The following is a 26,639-nucleotide window of genomic DNA, read 5'->3' as shown; positions in this document are numbered from 1 at the left end:
CAAAGAAAACGTAAAGGATGAAAATTTAAAAAGAAGAGCGCAAAGTTTGGGGAGCGAGGAATTTAAAACGGAGAGCGTGATTTAAAAAAAGAAGAGAACGAGCGAGAGCATGTCTCTGAGTTTTATTATCCCGGCTGACAGACGGACCCAAAGGGGACGGGCTGACAGCATTCATGCCTTAGACGACAATAAGTCTAACTCATGAAACTTAATTAAACTACACGCCTGTTTTAAATGTTTCCAGATCGTGTTTCATCTTTCCCAGAATTTCACCATGGTGGACTTTGTCTACATGAAATAATATGGAGTGATGATGACATACAAAACTGTACACGGCCTTGCCCCGTCGTACATGTCAGATCTCATTAAACCATATATTCCAACTCAGGCATTACACTCTCAAAATTCAGGGCTCCTGCTGGTTCCCAGGATAAAGAAGAAGTCAGCTGGCTGCAGGGCTTTTTCCTATCGGGGTCCTTTCCTCTGGAATAACCTCCCAGCTGACATCAGACAATCTGGCTCTGGTGACGCCTTTAAATCTAAACTCAAAACTCACTTCTTCGATTTAGCCTTTACTTAGCCCTTGATATCAAATGTAAGCTTCTTCAGTGGCTAGGTGTCAATCTCAATGAGTTCCTATAGTGCTAGATTTTCATTGTGCTGCCGACAAGAAACAATCTGTTTATTCTGATCAATATCGCATTTCTCTAACCTTTGTTTTTGTTTTCTCTTCCCACAAGCTGCAAGCCGTGTCACTCTCTATACTATCTATAGCTTCCTCCTCCTCCTCCTCCTCCTCCTCCTCCTCTTCTTTGTCCTCCTCCCCTCTTTCTTTCAAGCTCCCTTCTGATGGACCACGGCCCCCTGGGACCATCTACCGTTTCCGGGCTCCTGCTGCCTTGAAAAACTGACGGATCTGGATTGTCACACCCTAGGCTCTGCTGGATCATTGCTCTCCACTGCTTCACTATCTCCTCATATCTATATTTCTGTAAATCTTGATCCCTTTCTCTGACTATATATAATTATCTTGTGTGGCCTGCCCTCTTCCAGGTCATCATGGTGGACAGGAGGTCGTGTGGCTCGGGCACCACTTGGTGATGCCTCGTCCAGCTCAGTTCCACTCACTTTCATATAACTTGTATCAGACTTTCTGTTAATGTAACTTGTAAACTGTTATTTGTTGCTCTTTTCTGTACATGCGACATCTATTGCATGTCTGTCTGTCCTGGAAGAGGGATCCCTCCTCTGTGGCTCTTCCTGAGGTTTCTTCCATTGTTTTTTTTACCCTGTTAAAAGTTTTTTTTTTCCATCAACATATTAAGTTTTTCCTCACTCGAACCGAGGATCTAAGGACAGGGGATGTTGTTCACTGTACAGATTGTAAAGCCCATTCAGGCAATGTGATTGTGATTTTGGGCTATATAAATAAAATTGATTTGATTTGATTTGAATTTGATTAAAATCACTTAACCTTCAAAAGGAATTAAAGCTTGATCAAAACGTAAAATTACGATTTAATATGTAATAGAACTGATCACTTATACATATTTCTTCTAGTTCTAGCTTAATACTTGTTAACAAAAACATGTCAGAGACATCTACTGGTAAATAACAAGAAGGTATTATTATAAGAGGTTTCCTGAAAGCCTGTTCCAATCATACCAGGACTCACCATCAGGAGGTGCTGTGGTTCCGCCAGACACCAGACACATTAAACAATAAAACTTTATCTTAGCTCAGCTTTATCGTAGAGAAACGTGGGAAACATTAGCTTTATTAACTACTTTTACTGGTTCCTAGTTTGTTAAAATTATGAAGATGAGATCCTAATTTAGTGGTTATTTAAACTTGTTGGAAATCTGGATGAGTGCAGAAACCGTTATAGATTGGAATGTCACAGACACAGAACCACATGGTCATAAATCAAGTGGAGATAGGAAATAACAAATACACAGATGAGGAGACCCCCAAAGTACTTTTGCTCTGGTGGGTGTATTTGTTAATTCCGATCACATGGTTTCAGACTTGTTCGGAATCGGACGTTACATCCCGACCAGGGATTGGATGTATATATATACAGTATATATATATATATATATATATATATATATATATATATATATATATATATATATATATATATAATGTATATATATTAGGGCTGTCAAAGTTAACGTGTTAATAACTCGTTAACGCAACATCCTCTTAACGCCGTTAATTTTTTTAACGCGCTATTAACGCTCGGTATTCAAAAAAAAGAAACGCGCATTGTTTGATTTATGGCCGTCGGTGGCACCTGTAGTCTTGATCCAGAGGGTGGAAGAAGAATAAGAAAGGGAATCAGAAGAAGAAGAAGCAGGGTTGGCATTCGGGAAAAACACGGTGTGAAAAAGCGAAAGTGAAAGGAAATGGAGAAAGGACTTATGAACGGAAAATTCACTTTCAAAACACTGCCAGATGGTTCGTTGAAAGTTATCTGCACGTACTGTCGACATGAAATGAGTTACCATTGAAGTACGTTGAGTCTCAATATCATTTGCAAGCCAAACACACGGGAGATACAGAGAGCCCACCGCCCCCTCGCTAAAAGCAGACATCACCATGTTTCGATCAAAGGCATATATATTGGAAGTCAATCATATAAAATATCACTGTACTGTGATGACATCATTTTGTACTTAACAGATGTAAAATCCTCTCTTCTTCATCTCACACAGATCATTACTCAGTATGGCTCTCTGTCAGGATATAAAGTAAATTGGGAGAAATGTGAATTGATGCCCCTGAATAAAACTTGTACTATCACATGTGTACGGAATACCAAAATAAAATGGAAACAAACAGAATTAACATATCTGGGACTAAAAATTACATCAAGTATCTATCAAACAAGAGATATTAATCTCACTCAAACCTATAACAAAATAAGAGCAAATATTGGTCGCTGGTCAAGCCTTCCTATATCTCTGTGGTGTCGAGTAAATATTGTAAAAATGAATATCCTCCCTACTGTCAACTACATCTTGAGAATGCTACCTACTATCATACAAAAAGCCTGGTTTGATGACTTACACAAAGCAATCTCAGCATTTATTTGGCATGGTAAAAAGGCGCGATGCTCATACTTGAGGATGTCTAATCTATACAAAAAAAGGTGGCCTGCAGCTCCCTAACTTTTTTTATTGTTATTTATCATTTGGTTGTCAGCAAGTAAATATGTTTTTGGATCCTGGTGTGATTAAAGACTGGAAAACCATTGAGGAGAATATGTTACAAAGCTTAAATATTGACTCAGGATGTCTTTATTATATGAAAACACTTCCTAAGGTACTGATTGGAACTCCTATTGAAGTGTCATTCAATATTTTAAAGTCATGTGCAAAGGTTTTGAGAATTGACACAGATACTTCAATAAATCAGCCAATATGGCAGAACCCAAATATAACAGTGAACAAAAAGGTTATTAACTGGAAAAAGTGGAAGGACAATGTAGTAACTAGGCTTTGTCACATATTCTATGATAATAATAATAATAATAATAATAATTGCAATTGTTTTAAAAACTTTGATGAGTTAATCACTGAATATAATATTCCAAAGAGTGAGTACTTGAACTTTATTACCTTACGACACTCTATTGAAAAATGTGTGTCGATAGAAAAGTTGAGAATTTGTGTACACACATTTGAAAATATTCTTTACAGTCACAACCTGCCAAGTAAAAATGCAGTTAAATTATGGTATTCAACTCTGAATGATAGCACTGGTGATCAATTTGATGTTTGTGCAAAAAAATGGGCCAGAGATCTGCATATACGAGAGGAAGAGCTGTCCTGAAACGGTATATGGAAAAATGCAAGGCAACCTTTTTCGATGTATAAAAAATAAACTAAGACAATTCAAAATACTCAACAGATTATACTACACACCGTCAAAACTATTTACAATGGGCTTACAAGAAGACAGTAAATGTCTAAAATGTGGCTATACTGATGGAACTTTGTTTCATTTACTTTGGGATTGCCATAAAATAAAATAAATTTGGTTTGGTATAACAAAACACGCTATGAACCACATTAATATAACTATTCCACTAACACCAGAGTCATGTATATTAGGAGATCTACATAATTTTAATAAAGTTCCACCAAAGGACAAGAAAGTGTTCCTCTCTTTATGCATGATCACAAAAAAGGTGATCATCAATAACTGGATCTGTACAAAAACTCCATCTGAGAGGGAGTGGGTCACCGAGGCCATGGAGGCAGTGAGTCTAGAGAAAGTAGCCTTTAGTTTGGAAAATAATGATGTGGGTTATGTTGAAATTTGGGCTCCAATGGAAAATTATTTGATGTCGTTGTGATGTACATCTTTTTGTTCTCTTAATATTTCTTTTGAATTTGCTTATGAAGTTTGTAGTTATAGTGTCTGAGTCCATCTTAGAGGTGGGGGGGCGGGGTTTGTTTTTTTGTTTGTCTGTTTGTGTCTTGTTTTTTGTTTTTTTTTTGTTGTTGTTTTTTTTGTTTTTTTTCCTTTTTCTCCTTTTTTATTTATTTATATATGTATGTATATGTATATATATATATACACACATATATATACACACATACTCATATATACGTATATGTATATATGTGTGTATATACGTATATGTATATATGTGTGTATATGTATATATGTGTGTATATACGTATATGTATATATTTACACACATATATACATATACGTATATACACACATATATACATATACACACACATATATACATATATATGTGTGTATATGTATGTGTATATGTATATATATATGTATATGTGTATATATATGTATATATGTGTGTATATATATATATGTATATATATATATATGTATATATATATATACATATATATATACATATATATGTATATATGTGTGTATATATATATGTACATATATGTATATATATATATATATATATATATATATATATATGTATGTGTGTGTATATGTTTGTGTATTTATTCTCATTTTTTTTATCAGATCTATAATATTTTTTTAAAAATGGGGAAAAAAGCAGCTTAGTGTTTACTACCGTTATGTGGTGGTGCAGAGTCAGACCGTCTTAACTCCACACAGAAACAATGCGTGTGGCATTACATCAATTTGCTGCAGTGACACTATTGGTTGAATGCCGTAAAGCGAAGCAGAACACAACAGCAGCTTGAAGCTAGGGCGCGAATATGTCTGCGGTGTGGAGGTATTGTAACGTGGGTGATGAAGGGGAAGGTTATGGTCCGCTTTCAATGGTGGTAGCTCTGGTTAGCTTAAAGACCCGGCAGGCAACATGTGGGATTTCCGCACGCACTTTGATTCCACTATACAGACCATACCAAGCCAGGTCTCTATGGCACTATTACATGTATACATGCACTGAGAAACGCAGGCCGAGGGTCCTACACCAACACATCACAAAATAAAGTACAATAAAAAGGGGTCTTCACTCTGTGGGCGGCATCTTAACGCATGATGGAGTGGAAGTACATCTGCTCTTCATCTAGGTACAGGTTACATTATCCACTAAACAAAAGGAGGCACACCTAGTGGTGCTACATTCAATAACTCTGACTGTTACAGTATTTTAAAGTGGATGACATAAACATGCAAACTGTGAGATATGCAAACTTGGGATTTCAGGAAGTGGCTTTATACACTGTGGCACTTTTATTTGCTTATTTGTTTACATGCCTGCCGGGTATTTTACGTTGAACTGCTGTCCGTTTTTGTATTACACATTTTCATTTAATACATACTGTTGCACTAAACTCCAATATGAAGAATTTATTTTATTTGTTATTACTTGATTGTTGAAGCTACCTCACAGAAGTGCTCCGTTTATAAGTGTTAAATGATAAAATAAGGTGAATAAAAAAAAAATAAGGGACATCCTGGATCTGTTTCTTCGCTCGTCTTTTTTAGTGTATTATAGAAGTATCGGATCGGGACTCGGTATCGGCAGATACTCAAAATCAAATGACTTGGACTAGGGGGCAAAAAAAATTGATCGGGACATCCCTAATTTATTACACTTGACTACATGCGCAAATACAGAAGTGAAAGTACATGAGTACCACTGCTGGTTTGACAACGTGGATCTATAATTTAAAAAACATATATCATAACTTTGAAAATGGAGCACCAGAAATAAATTCTCACTGGCCCCTCGGAGCTTCCGTGAAAAAGACAAAAAGTTAAATCTACATCATTTTATAAACAGTCTGGTAACAGGTCTTTTTGAACATATCATCACCTAATTTTTCTTTTTTTGTTTTCAGAAAAGTGAGAGGTACTGGACTAACATGACTAACAATCACTTTCCCTTCACACTTTGCTCATTGTTTAAGAACATAAAGACTGTAGGTTGTTTATTCCATTTGAAAATACTAAACTCACCAGTTTCCTCAATGATGACTTCATTACTATCAGGTGTGACGACAAATGGTTCTCTTCTCAATCCAAAGCAGCTGTATTTGCCTCCTTGTAAGATAACTCTGTTGGATTCATAAACATTTTCAGTCTGAAGAAGAGTTTTTCCAGAAGAGTCTGACATCTGTCTGTACCACTCATATTCAAAGCAAGCAGGATCCTCCACAGAACATGTCAGTGTCACTCTGCCCCCCAGTGGTATGATTGTCCTGTCTGCTGTCAGTGTGACTCCACGTCTACCTGCTGTTTGGATTAGAAAAACAATAAAACAAGGAAATAACTGTAATGGACATGCCATCTAAGATGTTTTTACATTTTCACAAAACTGAACTGATTTTTTGAACAATTTTGACACCACAAACAGCTGGAAGTACAGTAAACACAAGAAAACAGAGAAAAGTTGTTCACATCAAGATAAATATGTTTCAATACTAAACACATTTCTAGAGACCACTAGTAGTAAAAGACTGATAGTACATGTACTCAATATCTGAAATAATAAAATCAGTTTGTGAAATCTAAAATTAGCTTGCCAACTGGTCAAGATATTTGTCAGTCTTCAGTTCCCCTAGTGTCCCATTTGGTAATGTGTTTCTTGATTTGCTCAAGTTTCATTCATTTGCAGCATTTTCTTAAGTTGCAGTGAGTTGAGTGCTCTCAGCCACCTGCAGCTTTGAGACAAAAGCTGTCAGTCAGTTTATTGATTGGTTAGATGGGGGCAGATGAAACATTGACTTGTTGTTCAGCACTTCTTTAGCAATTTTGAGTAGTTTAAATTCTCCATGTAGAATTTACTGCAAAACCAAGAGAAAATCTCTGTTGGATGAAGCTCAGAAAAGTTAGTAAGTGGACATTTGATCTTTGATGGTTAATTATAATCATATTATTTAGATTCTTGGTGCAGCATTTGAAACAATCCTATTTTTTTTTTCATTACTATGAGACAGCTTCTTGAATTAAATCACCTCAGATTACAATGTGTACTAAGCTGTGTGAGAGAATTTATGTTCATACATCATATGAGCACAGTGCATTGATCAAGGTCAAGGACAAATGTATTAGCACATTTAAAAACAAACAAAGTTTACCAAAGTGGTTCACAGGTTCGGGAATTCACAATATAAATAAATACATCAAACAAACAGGGGACACAAAACAACAGTATGTGGAGGCAAGACATCCATGTCTAACTAGAATTAAAAAGCCATTGAGAAAAGGTAGATTTTTGATGTATTGAACATTTCAGTTGGGATAAAAGAATCGAGTGGTTGACAGTGTTAAAGGCAGCAGTCAAATCTAAAAGCACTAAAACAACCAAGTTTCCTGAGTCAGCAGTTAAAAGAAGATCGTTAAGCACTCTTTCAGTTTCAGTACTGTGGCGATGCTTAAAACCAGACTGAAACTTTTCATAAATACTCAAATCATGCAAGAAAGATTGCAAATGATTTAAAGCAATTTTCTCTAAGACTTTAGCTAAAAGTGGGAGTTTTGAAATCGGCCTAAAATTTGAAAGAACTGAAGGGTCCAGATTTTTAAAAGAGGTTGCACAACTGCATGTTTAAAAGCAGAGGGAACTGAGATCACTGTCATCCAACGTGTACAGGACAGTGTCTCTAAAAGCAGCAGAAAACTGGAAAGCAGTTAATGGGTTAATCGGATGCTGACGGCGCACCGGAGCACTGGTTGAAGCATCTAGACTGGAAGTAAATAGAACAGGCAGATAATCCGAGATACATGTGTCACATATTTTGCTGGTTTCTCCTGACAAACTGACTGACAACATAAGGTCCAGTGTGTGACCTTTTTCATTCGTTGGGCCAACAACAGACTGGGCGAGATTAAAAGAGTCGATTAAATTTAGAAAATCCCTGACGAGAGGCCTGGACTCACAGCACACGTGTATATCATAATCACCAACAATTAAAATTGTATCATATTTCAGCACACCCCCTGCTACAAAGTCAGCAAAGTGCCGAATAAAACCCTTATTATACTTGGGAGGATGATAAACCACCGCACGCACGGTCACGGCAAAGATTGCTTCAAAGAGCTGCAGTTCAAAGGTGTTGTAGCTGTCAAACAGAAATGGCCGACAGTGACAAGAAGACTTAAATACAGATGCTAGTCCCCCACCTTTTCCCAGTGGTCAGACTGGAGCTGAGAAAGTCACACTAAAGAGGAAGAAGCTTGGAGAATTGCGTGAACTAACCTGGCGGAGCCAGATTTCCGTCAGGAACATAAATTCCAACTCACGCAAAGAGAAGAAGTCGTTCAGCAAAAAGGTCTTGTTTGCTAGAGTTCCAACATGAATCAGAGCCAAACGAAGAGTGCAAGACTCACTGACCGAAGGCACAACACGATCCAGCGGGCGAAGGTTAGAAGAATTAAAGCTGCCTCTGTGGACCGGTAACCGCCCGGGAAGAGATAGCGGAGCCGGCAAGTCGGAGACATCCAGCAAGCCTGGAGGGGAGGAGGTTTTGATGTCCCATCTTCCACAACATGCTTTGACAACGTCTGTCCTCGGATGTCAAGAAGTAATTGGCGATGATAGATGAGTAGAGCAGAGACATCTTGCCAACACATAGAAAGAGATAGGGCGACAGCAAATAACAGACTGTGCAGATGAGACAGATGGCCTGGCATCATCCATCTTGTCCGCTACCTTGGTAGTACAGGATTAAACAATGAGCTGCTCAGCCTTCAACCCAAACCCAAAAGGCAGCACGCATATCAACATGGCTTTTAAATAAGTAATGCTGTTGCTGCTAAACTTGGTGATAGTAACAATAACTTTACAGAGCTGCTGGATACAGTTACAGTGATTTTATTACTCATACATAGAGACTATATAGTAATAAAGTTTAAAGACATATAGTAATTATGCCAAAGAGCATTGAAACTGTTCTGGAGGTTGTTACTTTTCAAAGACTTACGACTACTTAGATTATTTAAGACACTTTACACTTTCACTAGTTTGGCAACTTGTGACTGTTGCAGCTCCCAGAGGTAATACCAAGAAACACAGCATGAGGCAGCAAACACACCATGTCACTGCCCAACATGAGTCAGTGAGTCACAGACTGTTGTAAGAGACTGTATCACACACATATAAACAGTGTTGGGCCATAAAAATAATAATAAAAAGAAGAATGAAATGATTATTTTTATTTTACCACTGCTTCTCTTCTCTGTCACCTTTCTCTTTGCTCCTGACTGCAGTGAAGGAATGTCGAAGCAAATGTTCAGAGAAGATGTTAAGTGCATTTTTTTTTCCTCTTTTTTTTTTTTTTTTTTTTAAATCTGGACTTTTTGGAAGACAAGTGTGTGTTGGGCATTAGGTACAAAACCAAGAGTGACAATCTGCACTTCATTATGAATAGTGTTGTTCTGTTCTTTTATTTATGTATGAGCTATGAACAAGTGGACTCTTCTGCAGTAAAACTCACCATTTTTGTGACTTATACCATATTGTGTTGTAATTTTTTACTAGCTTTAGATACGGTTTTGTTCTTTCTTGCAAAGCAGTGTGAACAGTTTTTTGTACATAGCTTCAGTGATGCAAACTAAAGCAGCTTTACAGTCACTAAACTTATTCCAGTGTGAAGTCAGTGGTATCATGCAGAGCTACACTTTCCAAGTAGCTTCCTTTAACAACTGAGCACTAATCCAGTCATTTCATAATGTGCACTGAGTAAAATGAAACATATATGGAAAAACACAACTGCAGAAACAAGTGATCAAGAGTGATACAGTAGGAGACATATAGGACAAACATAATCAGTCAATATAGAAAAGATAACTAGTCACCTTCAGCATGTCCGTACAGGAGTGTATTCAGCACTGAAATAAAGATTCAAACTTCATTAGACCAGAATCAAATACAAAATCCAGGTGGAGTTTCATCAGTGGCAACTATTGTTTATCAATCAACAGTATCACACATTTCTGTGATGATATTCTGCTACACAGCAACAGAGGTGGGAAACACATTTAAAAGACTCTTCAATATATAGAGGCCGAGTAAAATAAGCAATACATGTAATTCCACAGCTGTATACATAATACCTTAGATCATATACTGTACATGCATTGTCCAGGTATGTGTGCAAAAACTAGTACAAAATTAACTAGTTGAGTAATTTACTTCACATAATCCTCCAATCTGAACCAAGACAAATCAGAAACAAAGGTCATGTGTACACAACTACTACACTGATATAAATGCTGAACATCACATAGAAAGTCACAGATGTACTCACAGAATAACCCGAGCACACCGAGCAGAGTGTGCCCCATCTTCACATCCAGCACCGGCACTGTCACTCTGTTTCTGATCAAACTTCCTACTTTGTATTTATAAAAATGCAGCAGAAATAAAAGAGAAGTGAAATTTCTTATAAATGTGAGAGCAGAGTTTTTCATCAACTTCCTCGTCTGAGTGCAGTTCTGATTCTGTTCTTTCTTTCCTTTCACACAAAGCTCAAACAACTGCAGTGACGTTGACCGCAGTGTACTTTGACTCCTTTACATTTCCGGTCCACTGTGAATAAATTATAAGTTCATCTCTCTTACAAATAATTGTTCCTCATCCCTATTTCCCATCTAAGAAACACCAGATCATTGGATTTAATCAAATTACATCACAATAACATTTTATTGTTATAGAATCTGTACATGTTATACCTTCCAACAGTTCTTTCATCCACAGTGCCTGTATTTCAATGAGGGTGTGTGTTGTGTGTACACACAGTGCAGTCAGAAAGTATTCAGGTACCTCCACCTTAATCACATTTTGTTATGTTGCAGCCTTATGCTAAAATCAATTAAATTATGTTTTCCCTCATCAATCTACACTCAATAACTTGTGATGTCAATGCAGAAAGTAGTCAGGCCCCTTCTGGTGGACCTCATGGGACCTTATTTCAGAAAGAAAATGTACAGTAGTGAATGATGAGAGACAAATTTCATTTCTGGTCCAGTTTGAGTTGTGCTGCATTCAGAATAACTAATAACTATTCTGAAAGTCTTCTCAATGATGGTCATGTTTGCTATGTAGGTCATAGAGAGCCATCATTATTAATAAAAAACTGTTTCATCACCGGTTAAATGTTCTTTGTAGTTTTAAGCTTTTTAAATCATATATTTGTCTCCACCTAAAGTAGATCTAAGTTATGCCACTCTCTTTTAAATTTAAGTGGGTTTTCCATGACTGTTCTTTCTTAATATTTTCTCAGGGTGCATCAGATTTGAAAACTGATATTGATCCTCTTAATGACAGCTAAATCACTCACTGTCGCTAATTAATATACATTTTTCTATGATTAAACCTGTAAAGTTTGAGCCAGAGTACTAGTAATAGAACAGAGTGGAGCTGTGAGAGAGGGCTCTCTGCCCTCTTCATGCTCACTTCTGTTCATGAGGACTGTTGGTCTCTGAGCTCAGTCACTTCCTGTGGGTGAAGTTGTGGTAAAACCACCTTAAAGTGAGACCATGTAAAGTTTTCGTGCTGGGGGGAGGAGACACTCTCCTCTACAGTAATTCCTTCAAATTGTGCAATTAAAACTGAAGAATTATCAGATGAAATGTTTCCAACTGAGCCAGCATTAATCTGCAGGATGATCCAATCTGTATCAGGAAGGAAACTGTCTCTCTCTCTGCAGCCTCACAAATCATGTGACCTCTTGGTCAAGAGTTTATTCCTGATCCCTAGCAAAAATGTGAAAAGAAAATGTGGCATGAACAGTAATAATTGCACATGACAAACCACGTACTAAAATTATGTTGAAGTCATAATTGTGCATTTTATGTGTTTAATTCAGTTAAAAAATTTAATTTTAAAACAAATTAATAGAGATCGTCATTCTGGTGTCTTCAAATATTAATCTAAAAAGGCCAAGTATTATATTAGCTGTCAATGTTTCACAACTTTTAATCTTGAAGATGTAACCTGGCCTGTGAGCTGCAGCCTGATAAGATGGAGTAAAGTTATCTGTAAAGTGATTTTGTTCAATTCAAATGAACAAAATACTAAAATAAACTGCAGTGTGTCTTAACGTGAGAAGAACACGGAAAGCCAGTTCTCATCAGCATGAGCTAAATATACACTTTCCGTTTCACACATAAAGACGTGATGCGGTAAAGGCAAGAGTTAGACTTCTGAGGTATCATTCACACCCTCAAAGTTTTTTGTTTTTTTCTCTTGTAGGAGAAACTGAGTTGAGTCAAGCAGTGGGACAGTTTCAGCTGACATTAACCCATTAACAAAGACAGTGATGGTGCTGTGAAAGCAGCAAAGAAGTTCTTCATGAACAATATATTCTGACACTGTGTTGTTGTTCTAGTTAAAGCTGGGCGCTGCAATTTTTTCAACTCTATTTCTTAGAAGAGCATTAACATGAAATAGTTAGACTGAATAATTGAGGGGATCGATACAGAATTAGCAATTTTGATGATAAGTTGAAGACTGACTTGTGGGCTGGATATACAGTATCTCACAAAAGTGAGTACATCCCTCAAAATTCTGTAAATATTTTATTATATCTTTTCATGGGACAAGACTGAAGAAATGACACGTTGATACAATGTAAAGTAGTGAGTGTACAGCATGTATAACAGTGTAAATTTGCTGTCCCCTCAAAATAACTCAACTGCTGCACGATTTGATGAAAATGTGCGATTGCGATTAGGTTATTATAAATGAATGGTGTCATGAGTCTACTTGCTTGAATAATAACAACAACACAGAGAATTACAATAGTTTATATATTTCTCAACTGAAAACATATAAACATGACACAAAAAATACAAAGCCTGAAGTTTACAGTACTGTACAGTACTGTATTTTCTCCCCAAATAACTTTAGTTTAGTTTGAAAATAAAGGTATTTCTGCAAATTTGTAAACTCAAATGCCTTTCTGCAAAATTCAAACAGAGAGAGACAAATGTATTTTTGAGGTATTTTCGTATGGTGTGACACTTGCAAATGTATCCGTAATTGTTCGTTGTTGTGGTCGTTTCAGGCATTTTTCAGTTGTATCTTTCACGTTACTTTGTTGGGCTTTCATTTGAATGCATTCTTCGTATTTTTCTTTGTGGTGTTTCAAGTGTTGATATAGATTGGTCGTATTGCCGCGGGACGCAGTGACTTTAGCTTTGCATGTTTTACACCACACATCTTGCTGTTCAGTGTCGTCGTACCTGAATCCAAAGTATCGCCATATAATAGAAGTTGCATTTTTTTTCGCTACCAACTGAGCTTGTCCCTCCTCGAGTTCCTCCTCGGCGTCCATGTTGGCTGCTCTGCTCGGCTGACAGCTGGGTAGTCACGTGACTATACCTGCAGCTGCACACAGTGTGGATGTGGCGTCACCGTGCTCCACACCACACGGGAGATAGTCCCGTTCATTGTAATATTTGTACTGATATGCAGAGCCGTTTCTTGTTATAAGCGGACTATGCGGGTGCATAGGGCCCCCGCGCCACTAGGGGGCCCCCTCAAGTTGCAAGGTCAGCTGCAAGGCCATAACACTGATTGACTGAAGTGACACCCGTTTTGGTGAATCACAGCAGGTCCAGTTCGTTGGCATTATATTTGTGAGGGAGGGTGTGTCTGTTAGGCAGATATCTGTCATGTCTGCTGGATCCTCATCCAGTGGAGCTGCTGGTCCATCATAGACCTCCTCTGCTCTTCAATATTTGTCACATAACATCACTTTAAGATTGTTTTATGATTAATTTATCAATTTTAGTGTTTCCTCAGTTTGTAGGTCTCTAATGTAAAGTATGCTAAACAACCCTAATGCATATGAGGCCTACTGTAGATTATTATGGACTATTGTGGCAGTAGATTATTGCTCTGAGTGGATTATTGTTAAGTCTACTGAGCTAGTTGCGTCTTTCTTTTCCACATTGTATTAGAATATTTATTGTGACAATATAATTTGAACACATTTGCCTACATTCCTACAGTTTAGTTATGTTTTTGATGTATTACTTTGTTTTATTCAAAAGAATCATAATAACACAAATTAAAGTTCATTTAAAGTGAACTATACTAAATAGGACCATTAGTTCTGCCCACAGAATATATGTTAAGACCAAATCATCAGTTAAGCAAGTAGTTCACTTTGTAATACTCTAAGATATTCCTTCAACATCACATAAAGCTCATCAGTCATTTATCTTTGTTTCATAACTCTTTGAAAACTGCTTAAAAGTGACAACTTTGAAATTGGGTGCATGCTTTGAAGGGACACTGTGCTGTATATTGCAAGGTTTAAAATAAAAACAGATTATGAATTTCTCCATTAGTGTAACATAACTCAATTATATGGTATGAATATTTGCTTAGGATCTGTTTTGCTTGGTAACCTGAGAAGTTTCGTCTTTGCAGGAGCAATTCTGAAGTATTTTGGAGCCGCAGAACAGGAAGTAGCACTGCTGCCTTCAGCACCAGATATTGGCAAGCGGCTCTCATATGCTGGCAAGGAAGCAGAAATGTTGAGGAGGGGCTTAGGGTAGATCTGCTTAAAACACAAGACTGAGATGATACTGATAATCACCACAAGGTGGTGTGATTGTGTTATATAGTTCTGTATGGTTCCTTTAAAGTATTGTTTTTATTGTTGGTTTGTTTTCATTGTTGCATTTTTATTGTACGCTGGTTTATTGTGTTGGTCCTGAAGGGCTTGTGTTACATTTAAAAAGGTTCCTTACTACCTACTACTAACAGTATTATTCTTGTTAGTTTTTTTGCTTTTATTGTTTGCATTTTGATATGGATGCTGGCTCATTGTGATTTTCTTTTCTAAGTAATAGCCTATTTTATTTTCTCTACAACTTTAACTTTAGTTTTGGGTGTATGTATGTTATATGTTTAATGTCACCTTAAAATAAAACAAAATTGAGGAACACTCCATCAATTTCATTTATTGACCTATCAAGGATCCCTATTGTTTACCTTGTATTATCATTTATTATCATTCATTATCATCAGTTCAACTTACTAGTGTGGGTCAACTTAAGATGTTTGATTTTAATTTGAGAGAGGTTTTCACGACTCTAGCCTGTTTTCCTCTTAAAATGTAATAGATTGTTGCATCTTTATGGATGACCCAAAAGGGTTAGGAATCTCTCCATCATAGTTTGACAAAATAGGGGCCCCCAAACAGCATCTTGAATAGGGCCCCCAAAAAGACAGAAACGGCACTGCTGATATGGCTCTATTTTCATGTAGGCTACATGTTGAATGTCTGTATTTTTCAAAATGTTAGATAAAGATTTTCATTTTTTTTTTTTAAAGAGAGAGTCCTGTTCACAGGCACACACATGCATATTTGTTTACATTAAATCGCAAATCGCAGTCTTTTATGCGATTACATAATTGCACAGCATGACATCGCGATTGCGATTGCGATTAGATTAATCGTGCAGCACTAGTACACCCCGAAGTGAAAATGTCCAAATTGTGCCCAAAGTGTCAATATTTTGTGTGGCCACCATTATTTTTCAGCACTGCCTTAACCCTCTTGGGCATGGAGTTAACCAGAGCTTCACAGCTTGCCACTGGAATCCTCGTCCACTCCTTCATGACGACATCATGGAGCTGGTGGATGTGAGAGACCTTGTGCTCCTCCACCTTCTGTTTCAGGATGCCCCACAGATGCTCAATGGAGTTTAGGTCTGGAGACATGCTTGGCCACTCAATCACCTTTACCCTTAGCCCCCTCTAGTAAAGCTGTCCCCCCTTGAATAATTTGAGACACAATTAATCATTTTTGAACAATGCAGTAGCATTTATTGAAAGCACAATGTAAGCGGTGCTCATTATAATCACGCAATAATGTGCTATTTACATCTTTAAAGCTTTAGTTCCCCCCCCATTCTTAGAAATGGTTGAGTCCACCCCACACTCTTTCAGACGGGCGGAGCTAGCAGCTGCAGCAGCGTGTGGACGTGCTTCGCGGGGTAAGAGGTGTTTATACCACACATACATAGTTACATGAGTTACATGAACAACACACATCCCATTTACAAAATGCGCCAGGTCCAGGCTGTCTGCAACATTTATCCTGCATTGTTCAAAAGCCTACTCAATTACGAGTGCTGTTAAGCTAAGTTAAAAGCTACAGATAGTGATAGTCACAGACTACGGAGCCCCAGACATGACATGGTAAAAAAAAAAAAAAAAATTGTGGCCACAGTAGAGCTACATGCGCACAAAATACTATTTCGTGGCCACGAAATACTAATTCGTGGCCACGAAGTAGGTATAATGTACGCACGAAATACAAATTAATAATATTGATATAATTCCTGGACAGCTCGCTAAGCAAATCGAGCGCACCTTCTCTAGAAACCGCAATAGCCTACGTGATGTCCTTAAAGTCCGTGTAAAGCGGCAAAAAAATTGTGTTATGAGTTTGTCACACCAAAGAAACATGTATCATTGACCACTGAGCCAAATTTGAAAGATTAAAAAAATTGTTAAGTATATAAAATTAGGTCTCAAAATCATGGAAAAACAAGCACTTCTTTCTGCTGTGAAACGCTGGGGGCGTGTCAGTTAGAGGCGCTGGAACCACGCCCATGCGGCGGGGGCTACACGTCATGTTAATGATGTCGGTGTCTCCCTAGGTGTTCCCCAGGTGTTCCCCTTGTCTATCTAAACCCGCGGACAGTTTATAATCATATAGATGCTGTTATAACGTGTAGTGATTGAGATCCTGACCCACTAAACATCCTGGAAAGTGACGGAGTGAAGTTTTTCGCGCTAAATTACATAATTATACATAATCACCATCAGTAAACAGGACGCTGTCTGACTCTGTCACTCGCGGGGACGGAGGCTGTTTTCTGGGGGACAGTTTCCTGTAGTCTCGGTCAGGAGAGCTGACGGTCGCGGTGATTTATTTTCGTCAAACACTCGGTGAGTTAAAGTCTTGTGACAAGCGTGACAGACGCTGTTTTGTGAGCAGAAATGTGAGGAAGAGTTGGGAGGACAGGGTGGGGACGGACAGGAGGACAGACGCTTCTCCACGTACAGCGGTGATATTTGTTTTCCTCATATGAGTTGCTAAAGACGGTTACAGTTACTACGTTACTTTTGTTCGGTCCTGTAACGTTGCTTTGTGGGACATTTCTCTGTATTTAGTTAAGTGAAGGACCTGTGCAGTTATCAGACTGTCAGACCGACACGCCCTCGCTCCGCGCCTCCGGATTATCCATTCACACTGGGACGGCTCACCAATAATGCGGCCCTGATACTACCGCCACATACCGCCGGTGGGACCCGCCATCAGCGGGACGGAGTGGGTCGGCTGTGGTGGTGGCGGCGGCCACATTATGCCGGTGGGACCCGCAGTCAGCGGGACGGAGTGGGTCGGCTGCAGTGGCGGCGGCGGCCACATTATGTCGGTGGGACCCGCCGTCAGCAGGACGGAGAGTGTCAGCGGCAGTCAGCAGCGGCCACATCTCCTCGTCGGCGGGAGGAGAGGATGCAAGCCGGGGACGGAGTTGACCAGCGTCAACGGACTCCCCCGTTTCCTTACGGTGTCATCCGAAGGAAACTTAAATAAGCTAACAGCGCCGTCACCCTGCACACTGTGGCATCCAGGAAAGATGCAGAGCGATGTGGAGGAGACATGACTGGTTAGCTGACTGGTTGACTGGTTAGCTAGCTGCAAACTATTGTAAGCAATGCTATCCGAGACTGGAGAGCAAGTGGGAGAACCGCTGAAGCTGACGCACTGAACGTATTTATACCACCTCAGCAGCAGGGCGGGGTTTATGCAAATCATATGGCCGCGTTACGTAACGCGGCCATGATTTGCATGATTTCTGACCCGCCCATTAAATCCTGAACACAAAAATGTTGAAAAACTGTTTGTGAGCCTAGCTCCAAAATTTAATTCTACATGGCCGAATGGCTTTTACATGTTTTAAGTAAACACATTTATGACCTGTTTAATGTGTTTAGAAGAAAATGGCTGATTTAGGTTTACACGGACTTTAAGTTGAGCGACTTTTCTTATTTTGTTCTAGTCAATATCTTGTTATCCCACATTTAGGCAGTGCCTTTCACTGATCATCTCCTTTGAAAGTAGCATTATGTGTGTCAGACTCTCAGCTGAGGGAATACAGAGGCTATATGAGCCGCAGTGTTTAATGATGCCACTGAACGCAGCCGTGCAGTTACTGTAGCGCTCACTGTATGTATCGCGTTGCCAAGGGAACCTGTAGCCTATCAGTGATCAGAATCTAGTTTGTATTGATTTGCAGGTTGTTGTTGCTCTGACTGAACTACTGAAGGTGTCTGTAGGGTTCTCTGGACACTTGTCCTTCAATAAAATCACAGACGGTTAAAGTTCACTATATTATAGGCCTACTTAAATAACTGCCTAAATGCGGGATAACAAGATATTGACTAGAACAGAATAAGAAAAGACACTCAATTTAAGGACGTCACGTAGGCTATTGTGGTTTCTAGGGATGCGCATCGTTAACTGGTTTCGTTTGGGAACCGGTTCTGAGTCAAATGATTCTTTGGAATCGCTTACATAAACCCTTTAAGATTCCGCTATCGCCACTGTAAACAAACGTACCCCACTCGTAAATTTGCGATGACGTCACACAGACAAGCTGCTGCAGAGCAGAGGTGAGCTGAGCTGCTACATGCGATGCACTGTGGAGAAATGTCGTCCCTGGCAAAAACGATCCAAAGTCTGGCTGCATTTCACAAAGAAGGACGACATCTCGTGGATCGTCACCTGTAATACCTGTAAGAGGGATCTGCGCGCCAAAGGCGGTAATACGACTACTATGTCCAAGCATTTGGCCGCACAACACTGCATTATACTCCAGCAATGCCATGTGTTTGACGCACTTAACAGCACCAGAGCTAGCACTAGCACAGCAGGTAAAATTAAACAACTGGCTAACGTTGTGTGATAATGATAAAAATGAGGTTAATTTAATCAGCCCTGCCCGTTCCTTGTTTGTTGTTCATCTTGTTCCTCTATGGGATTATCCTTAGCCAATAGCCACTTGACTTGTGGACTCATTTTACTCATTTGAGTATTGTTTATTTGTTTATTGAGGACTCATTTGAGTATTGTTTATTCTTAGCAGTGAATAATTAAGATTTATATTAATAAACCAGGTTGTATTCTTTTCTGTAGTCATGTACTACTTGTTTTTCGGCCTATTTGGGAATCGATAAGAGAATCGATAAAAAACCGGATCGATAAACAGGAATTGATAAAGCATCGGAATCGCTAAATCCTTATCAATATACATCCCTAGCGGTTTCTAGAGAAGGTGCACTGGATTTGCTTACCCAGTTGTCTAGGAATGATATTAATATCATTAATTAGTATTTCGTGCGCACATTATACCTGCTTCGTGGCCACGAATTATTAATTTGTGCGCACGTTATCCTTATTTCGTGGCCACGAAATATTAAACTATGGCCATAATTTAGTAGTTTGTGGCCTTGAATTAGTATTTTGTGGCCACGAAGTAGTATTTCGTGCACACGCTATAGTTATATTGTGGCCACAATTTACATTTTTTTTGACCATGTCATGTCTGGGGCTCCGTAACAGACAGAGAGGAGAGGAGAGGACAGGACAAGAGCAGTAATAATTATTTTTGTCATTCTAAAAGACTGTCTGGATATACATATCAGAATCAGATATTACTGACATTTTAGATTTATTTCAAGGAAGGTTTTATCCAGTTATCCAAAGTTAATTGTCTTGAAATATGTTCAGTTAACTAGTAGATACTGTATCTACTTTGTTTTTAAAACAGATTTTTTCATTTCTGAGTCAAATGCTGCAGTCTCTGTCAATCTCCAATTAAATTATCACAACTTAATGAATTTTCAACAGATTTTTTAGCAGTATTGTCACAAGTGTCATATCCTATCATTACACATGATATCATTCTGGAGTTGTACACTTTGACAGTAGAGTGTGTGTGTGTGTGTGTGTGTGTGTGTGTGTGTGTGTGTGTGTCAGTCAGCCAGGTCAGTTGAAATGGCAGAAAAGATAAAAAAATAAAGACATCTGCTCATTTTTCAGTGCACCAAAACACCAAGTAAGTGTGAAGACCTCAGTTACAACATGACACTTTGATATAAGATATCAATAAGAAAGGAATGAAGTACTTATGAAAATGTTTCATGACGATGATGACTCATTAGGCAAAGCCAAATCAGAAAGTAGAGCAGAGCACAGAGAGCCAGAGCCAGTCAGAAAGAGCCATAGAGTCTCAGGTCAGTTTTTTGAGCATTTTTTTAATAATGTCATGAAATTAGATCTTCTTTATAGTATTCTAAAGGCAATACTCTTGTTGTATTATGTTTTTTGTAGTTACGATGAAAGGAAACACCTTGTTTTTATTTTAGGGAACACAGTTTTCAGGGTCAGGGACAGTGGTACAGGGGCCTAACAGAAAACCTGAGACATCAGATAATGCTGAGGATCTTCCTGCCAGCAGCAGTACCAGCACAGGGACAGGGGCAGGGGCAGGGGATACAGCATGTTTAAGTTCAGACCTCAGTGACTGCACAAAACCATATCAACCACCTTCCCAGTGTATAGAGACGCAAACTCTTGCAAACAAGACTCTTGCATTCCAAGAGAAATGGTTTTGGGATTTTCCATGGCTACATTACAGCCCTTCTGTGAAAGGAGTCTTGTGTTTTTACTGCAGCAAAGGATTTTCACGCCAGTCTTCTTTTGGACAAAGAGCTGATACTGCTTTCATTAGTGCAGGATTCAGGAATTGGAAAAAAGCCATTGAAAAGTTTTCAGTACACCAGAACTCTCAAGCCCACCACCACTATGTAAGTGTGAGTGCACATAAATCCAATCAGTACCCAGTTATCTAGCACATGGGCCAAACAGCAGGAGGTAGCAAGGCATTGCTTTGGCAAGATTGTCAGTTCTGTGCGGCATGTTGCAAGACAGGGACAAGCTTTAAGAGGCCACAATGAGGAAAGTGGTAATCTATAGTAATCTATATCAGCTCTTGAAACTGAGGCATGTCTGTCTGTCTGTCTGCGCTATGTGGATCATGACCTTGTGCCACATGAAGAGTTTGTTGGGCTTTATAGGGTTTCGGAGACAACAGGTCAGGGCATTGCAAAGGTGGCTGCTGATGTCTTGTTGAGGCTTAATCTGCCTATGTCTGGCTTACGTGGGCAGATTTACGATGGTGCAGCAAATATGGCAGGATTGTACACAGGTGCACAGGCAATCCTGCGGAGGCAACAGCCGTTAGCCCTGTATGTACATTGTGGTGCACACTGTGTAAATTTGATTTCACAAGCCGGCTGCTCAGCCTCCTTACTGATGCGGGACTGCCTTTCTTGGGTTCACCAGTTGGGCATCCTTTTTGGCCAGTCAGGGAAGTTCAAGAACATATCTGAAAACATTGCTACCTCTGAAAACACTCCTCTCACCACCCTAAAACCACTGTGCCCAATAAGGTGCACTGTGCAAAATTCTGCTGTAATAGCTGTGCTGGGGCAGTATGAGCGGGTTCTCAGCAGCTTAGAAGAGATGGCCAAAAGCACATGAAAGACAACATCAACTGCCAGTGGCTTATTTGAGCACTTCTGCAAAGGGAGGACTGTGTTAGGCCTCACACTTGCCTCTGCTGTTGTCGGAGAGCTGGAATGCCTTAACAGTTCACTGCAGAAGAAAACGCAGACTGTGTCTGGAATGCAGGCTGCAGTCGAACATGTGAGGTCCTCTCTTCAGGGAAAGAGAAATGACACGAGTTACATGGCACTATATGAGAAAGCCACCACACTGATTGACTCTATTGACTCCATTGAGGTGACACACTCAAGACGCTTTGCAGGGAAAGCAGTGGATCATTACAGGGTGGAGTTTTTCAACGTGCTGGCCCGTCTGGAGGTTCAGTTTAGTGAGCGATTTGACCAGGAGAGTCTGAAGATCCTGCAAAAGGTGGAGAGTGCCCTCCTCACTGGGCAGATTGATGATGCTCTAGCCCAGTACCCTGAGCTAAACAGAGCTTCACTCTCCGTGCAGTTGCCTCTGTTTCGCAGCAAATATCCATATAGCAGTAGTGAGGAAGCAGCAAAGATACTCAGGGCTGCCAGTGGAAGTACGGGGGTTGTTCGATCAAGTGGAGGTTCTCATCAGGATTTCGTTGGTGGTACCAGTGTCCTCATGTGAAGCCGAGAGGAGTTTCAGTGCACTGCGTAGGCTGAAGACCTGGCTACGTTCAACCGTGGCACAAGAGAGAGTCTCAACAGTATTGTCGTCTGTAATGTCCATAAAGAAAGACTTGATAAGCTGGACATGAAGATGATCTGCCAGGAGTTTGTGGGATCCAGTGACGCCAGAAAAAATACATTTGGTTCTTTTGTCTAGAAATGTGGTGCTTGCTGTGAGGTGGACAGACAGACATTGTACATAGTTTTTCACAGTGTCAGAGTTAGAGAGTTAGAATACCTACAGTTTTAAAGTTAGAGAGTTAGAATACATACAGTTTTGTGGCATAGTTGTCAGATGTTTGTTGACAACACAATAAATATATATTTTTGAGAAACTGTTTTATGTTGGATTATTCTTTAAGGTATTTCCTTTAGTTTTGGGATTGTTTGGAGCTTTTACCTCTTGTAAAGATATTTAATGGATTGTGGTGGAAGTTGGAACAGTGAACAAAGGTATTATGTCAGATGTGTTCACATAAAGTGTATTATTGCCACCATCTACCTAATACCATTGTTTTGTATTGTTGGGTGAATAAACAAGAACTTGTATACAGGTAGGGTAAGGACTGATACAGTATAATGCAATTATTGTAATTATCATTACTTTTGATAACATTTTTTAAAACATTTGATTTGAACATGCTGACAGTGCAAGAGTGCAACACTGCGAGAGAGAGAGAGAGATAGAGAGAGGAAGAGAAAAAAATAGCATAATCTGATATATTTCATCTAGAAAAAGGCAGTTATCTGATTATGAGAAATCTGATAAACAAACTTAGATGTTTGCCTGATAATTAGTTTATTCATTGCATGTGTACATGTTAATTTGATTTCAGTCATTTTGTTTTAAGTCTAGACATGTGCAGGTGGACTCAGCCAGTGCTAAGAAAGGTCTTCTGCCTGCCTGTTGGAGAGATAGAGAGACTAAAGCGTCAAATTGCGGTAAAAGATGCTGTATAAAAGACAGGCTACAACTTTTATTCCTTGTCCCCCCCTGGAATTATTCTCTGAAATGTTACAGTTTATTGTCCCCCCCCAACTATGAAATGGGATTTTCGCCCCTGACTGGTCGTCTTAGAGGTGTGTTTGGGGTTGTTACCATGTTGGAATGCTGCCCTGCGGCCCAGTTTCTGAAGGGAGGGGCTAATGCTCTGCTTCAGTATGACAGTACATGTTGGCATTCATGGTTCCCTCAATGAACTGTAGCTCCCCAGTGCCGCAGCACTCATGCAGCCCCAGACCACGACACTCCCACCACCATGCTTGACTGCAGGCAAGACACACTTGTCTTTGTAATCCTCACCTGGTTGCCGCCACACACGCTTGACACCATCTGAACCAAATAAGTTTATCTTGGTCTCATCAGACCACAGGACATGGTTCCAGTGATCCATCTATCCTTAGTCTGCTTGTCTTCAGCAAACTGTTTGCGGGCTTTCTTGTGCATCACCTTTAGAAGAGGCTTTCTTCTGGGATGACAGCCATGCAGACCAATTTGATGCAGTGTGTGGCGTATGGTCTGAGTACTGACAGGCTGACCCCCACCCCTTCAACCTCTGCAGCAATGCCTGCAGCACTAATACGTCTATTTTCCAAAGTCAACCTCTGGATATGACGCTGAGCACGTGAACTCAACTTCTTTGGCTGACCATGGCGAGGCCTGTTCTGAGTGGAACCTGTCCTGTTAAAACGCTGTATGGTCTTGATCACCATGCTGTACCTCAGTTTCAGGGTGTTGGCAATCTTCTTATAGCCTGGGCCATCTTTATGTGGCGCAACTATTCTTTTTTTCAGATCCTCATCTTTGCCATGAGGTGTCATGTTGAACTTCCAGCGACCAGTATGGGAGAGTGTGAGCGCAATAACACCAAATTTAACACACCTGCTCCCCATTCACACCTGAGACCTTGTAACACTAACGAGTCACATGACTCCGGGGAGGGAAAATGGCTAATTGGGCCCAATTTGGACATTTTCACTTAGGGGTGTACTCACTTTTGTTGCCAGTGGTTCAGAAATTAATGGCTGTATTTATGTCAGTAAATTTACATTGATATACAAGCTGTACACTCACTACTTAACATTGTATCAAAGTGTCATTTCATCAGTGTTGTCCCATTAAAAGATATAATAAAATATTTACAAATATGTGAGGGGTGTACTCACTTTTGTGAGATACTGTATATAGAAGGTTGTTAATGAGTGAATCAATGCAGGGAGTGCAATACAGTGTCTCCTCTTCCAGCTCTATACACAAAGTATATAATTCTAACATATGTTGACCAATGACTGTAGGAATCCTCTTCTGTATATATAACTTTTGAAAATACAATAAATGTTAAGACGTAAGTCCTTCATTGATGAGTGGAACAGGCTCATTTGAATCAGCAGGTAAAATGCATTTTATTATTGCAGACCAGGGTTAAATTGTACGTCTCGTGTGTTTGGTCAGGTGCCAAAGCAGCTAAATATGTGACACTGAAATTCCAGTGCATATCATCCTGAGAGCCACTTGAGCATTTTCACCAGACATTGAGGACCATGCTACACACTGATTGTCTGGAGTTTAAAAGGCCTGGGATGAGAGGGTTCACCTGCAGATGTTTGCCATTAGGGAAGTGGAGGTGGTAGATTGCCGACATAGAACCTGCCACAGTCACATTAACATGTTCAAATTCTACTGTGAAAAGGAGCAAGCTCAGTTGGAGGCGTAATCCAGTTCAGAGACGGATGAGGCTATTGTGAGCCCTGGGACGCTGTCCGATGCTGAAGCTGCCTCACCGTCTGTTAGTTTGCTGTTGGGAAAGACTCAGAGGAGCTGTCCAGTGCTGAAGTGACGTGACGTTGATGTCCATGATTCACAACCCATCAAACAGCATCCATATCCAGTACATCCAGATAAACGTTGCAGTCTATGCAAGAAGTCAGGTCAGATCAGGTCTTCTTGCAGGTCATGGCTTTTGGTATGCGTAATGCGCCAGCCACTTTTCAGAGTTTGATGAACATTGTCTTCTCTGGTTTGCCTTTCTGTGCAGCCTATCTTGATGAGCTTGTGGTCTGTTCGGAGTCATGGGTTGAACACGTGGAGCATCTGAGCTTGTATAAAGTCTAATAGGACACATGAGGCAGAACTTCAAAATGAAACAGGAAACAACAAAACCATGACAGAAAATACAAATTAAAGCAATATTATGTAGAAATTGGAATTTTGTGCGATTTGGCGCCCCCCACAGTTTATGAGTGCAACAACACTGTCGTAAATCTCAGGTGTGTAACAAACTGTCAGATGTAATATAGCTGCTGACTACAAACAGAACTCATTACATCATAACAATGTTGTGTGTTGAAAACTTGTATGTTGAAGTCAACATGTATGTAACGCTGTGATCCTACCCTCTCACTGAAGGTACACAGTGTACATGTGTACAAGTTACATATATGTCTTGAAGTTTCCAAATCTGAACCAGCAGGATGTTTGGATGAAAAAGATAAACACTTTAAGATACACTGACATTAAGGGACATGATCATTGCTGTAGGGCTCTGTGGCAGTTTGGCTGTGCAGTCAAAAAAGGAATTAAAAACACAACTGACAGCTTACTGCTGGAAAACAAACTGTTTATTCATGTATAAAATATTCAAAAGATTTTAAATTACGATGAATATAAAATACTTTGAGGTGAAAAAATAGACACAATACCTCTCAGTTAACTTAAAAATGACAGAGAAAACATACGTGTACATGCAATAGGAGATGTTGTTTGATAGCAGATTATTACTTCTATAAAAGTCAGTGTTGTCGTCTATCCTGGATCTAACACTTAACAAAGACGCTGACTTTAAAGCTGGTACCCTGCTACACAAGCTCAAACATATTGTATCAAAGTTGCATTCAATGTTTCCTACAAAAACTGAACAAA

At 39.5% G+C, this 26,639-nt stretch overlaps 1 long non-coding RNA gene across 1 annotated transcript; it reads right to left on the bottom strand.

Annotated features, from left to right (window-relative positions):
• Positions 1-6,615: 6,615 nt before the first annotated feature.
• On the bottom strand, positions 6,616-10,778 carry LOC115590523 (uncharacterized). Its single transcript, XR_003985766.1, has 3 exons — positions 10,728-10,778; positions 10,276-10,308; positions 6,616-6,711 (listed from the first exon to the last, which is right to left on the bottom strand). It is a non-coding gene; the product is annotated as an uncharacterized LOC115590523 (long non-coding RNA).
• Between the last annotated feature and the right edge of the window lie 15,861 nt (positions 10,779-26,639).

Source organism: Sparus aurata, chromosome 10 (genome assembly GCF_900880675.1).
Source record: "Sparus aurata chromosome 10, fSpaAur1.1, whole genome shotgun sequence".
In the NCBI taxonomy this organism is placed as follows: domain Eukaryota; kingdom Metazoa; phylum Chordata; class Actinopteri; order Spariformes; family Sparidae; genus Sparus; species Sparus aurata.
This window is presented reverse-complemented; position numbering and strand designations above follow the sequence as displayed.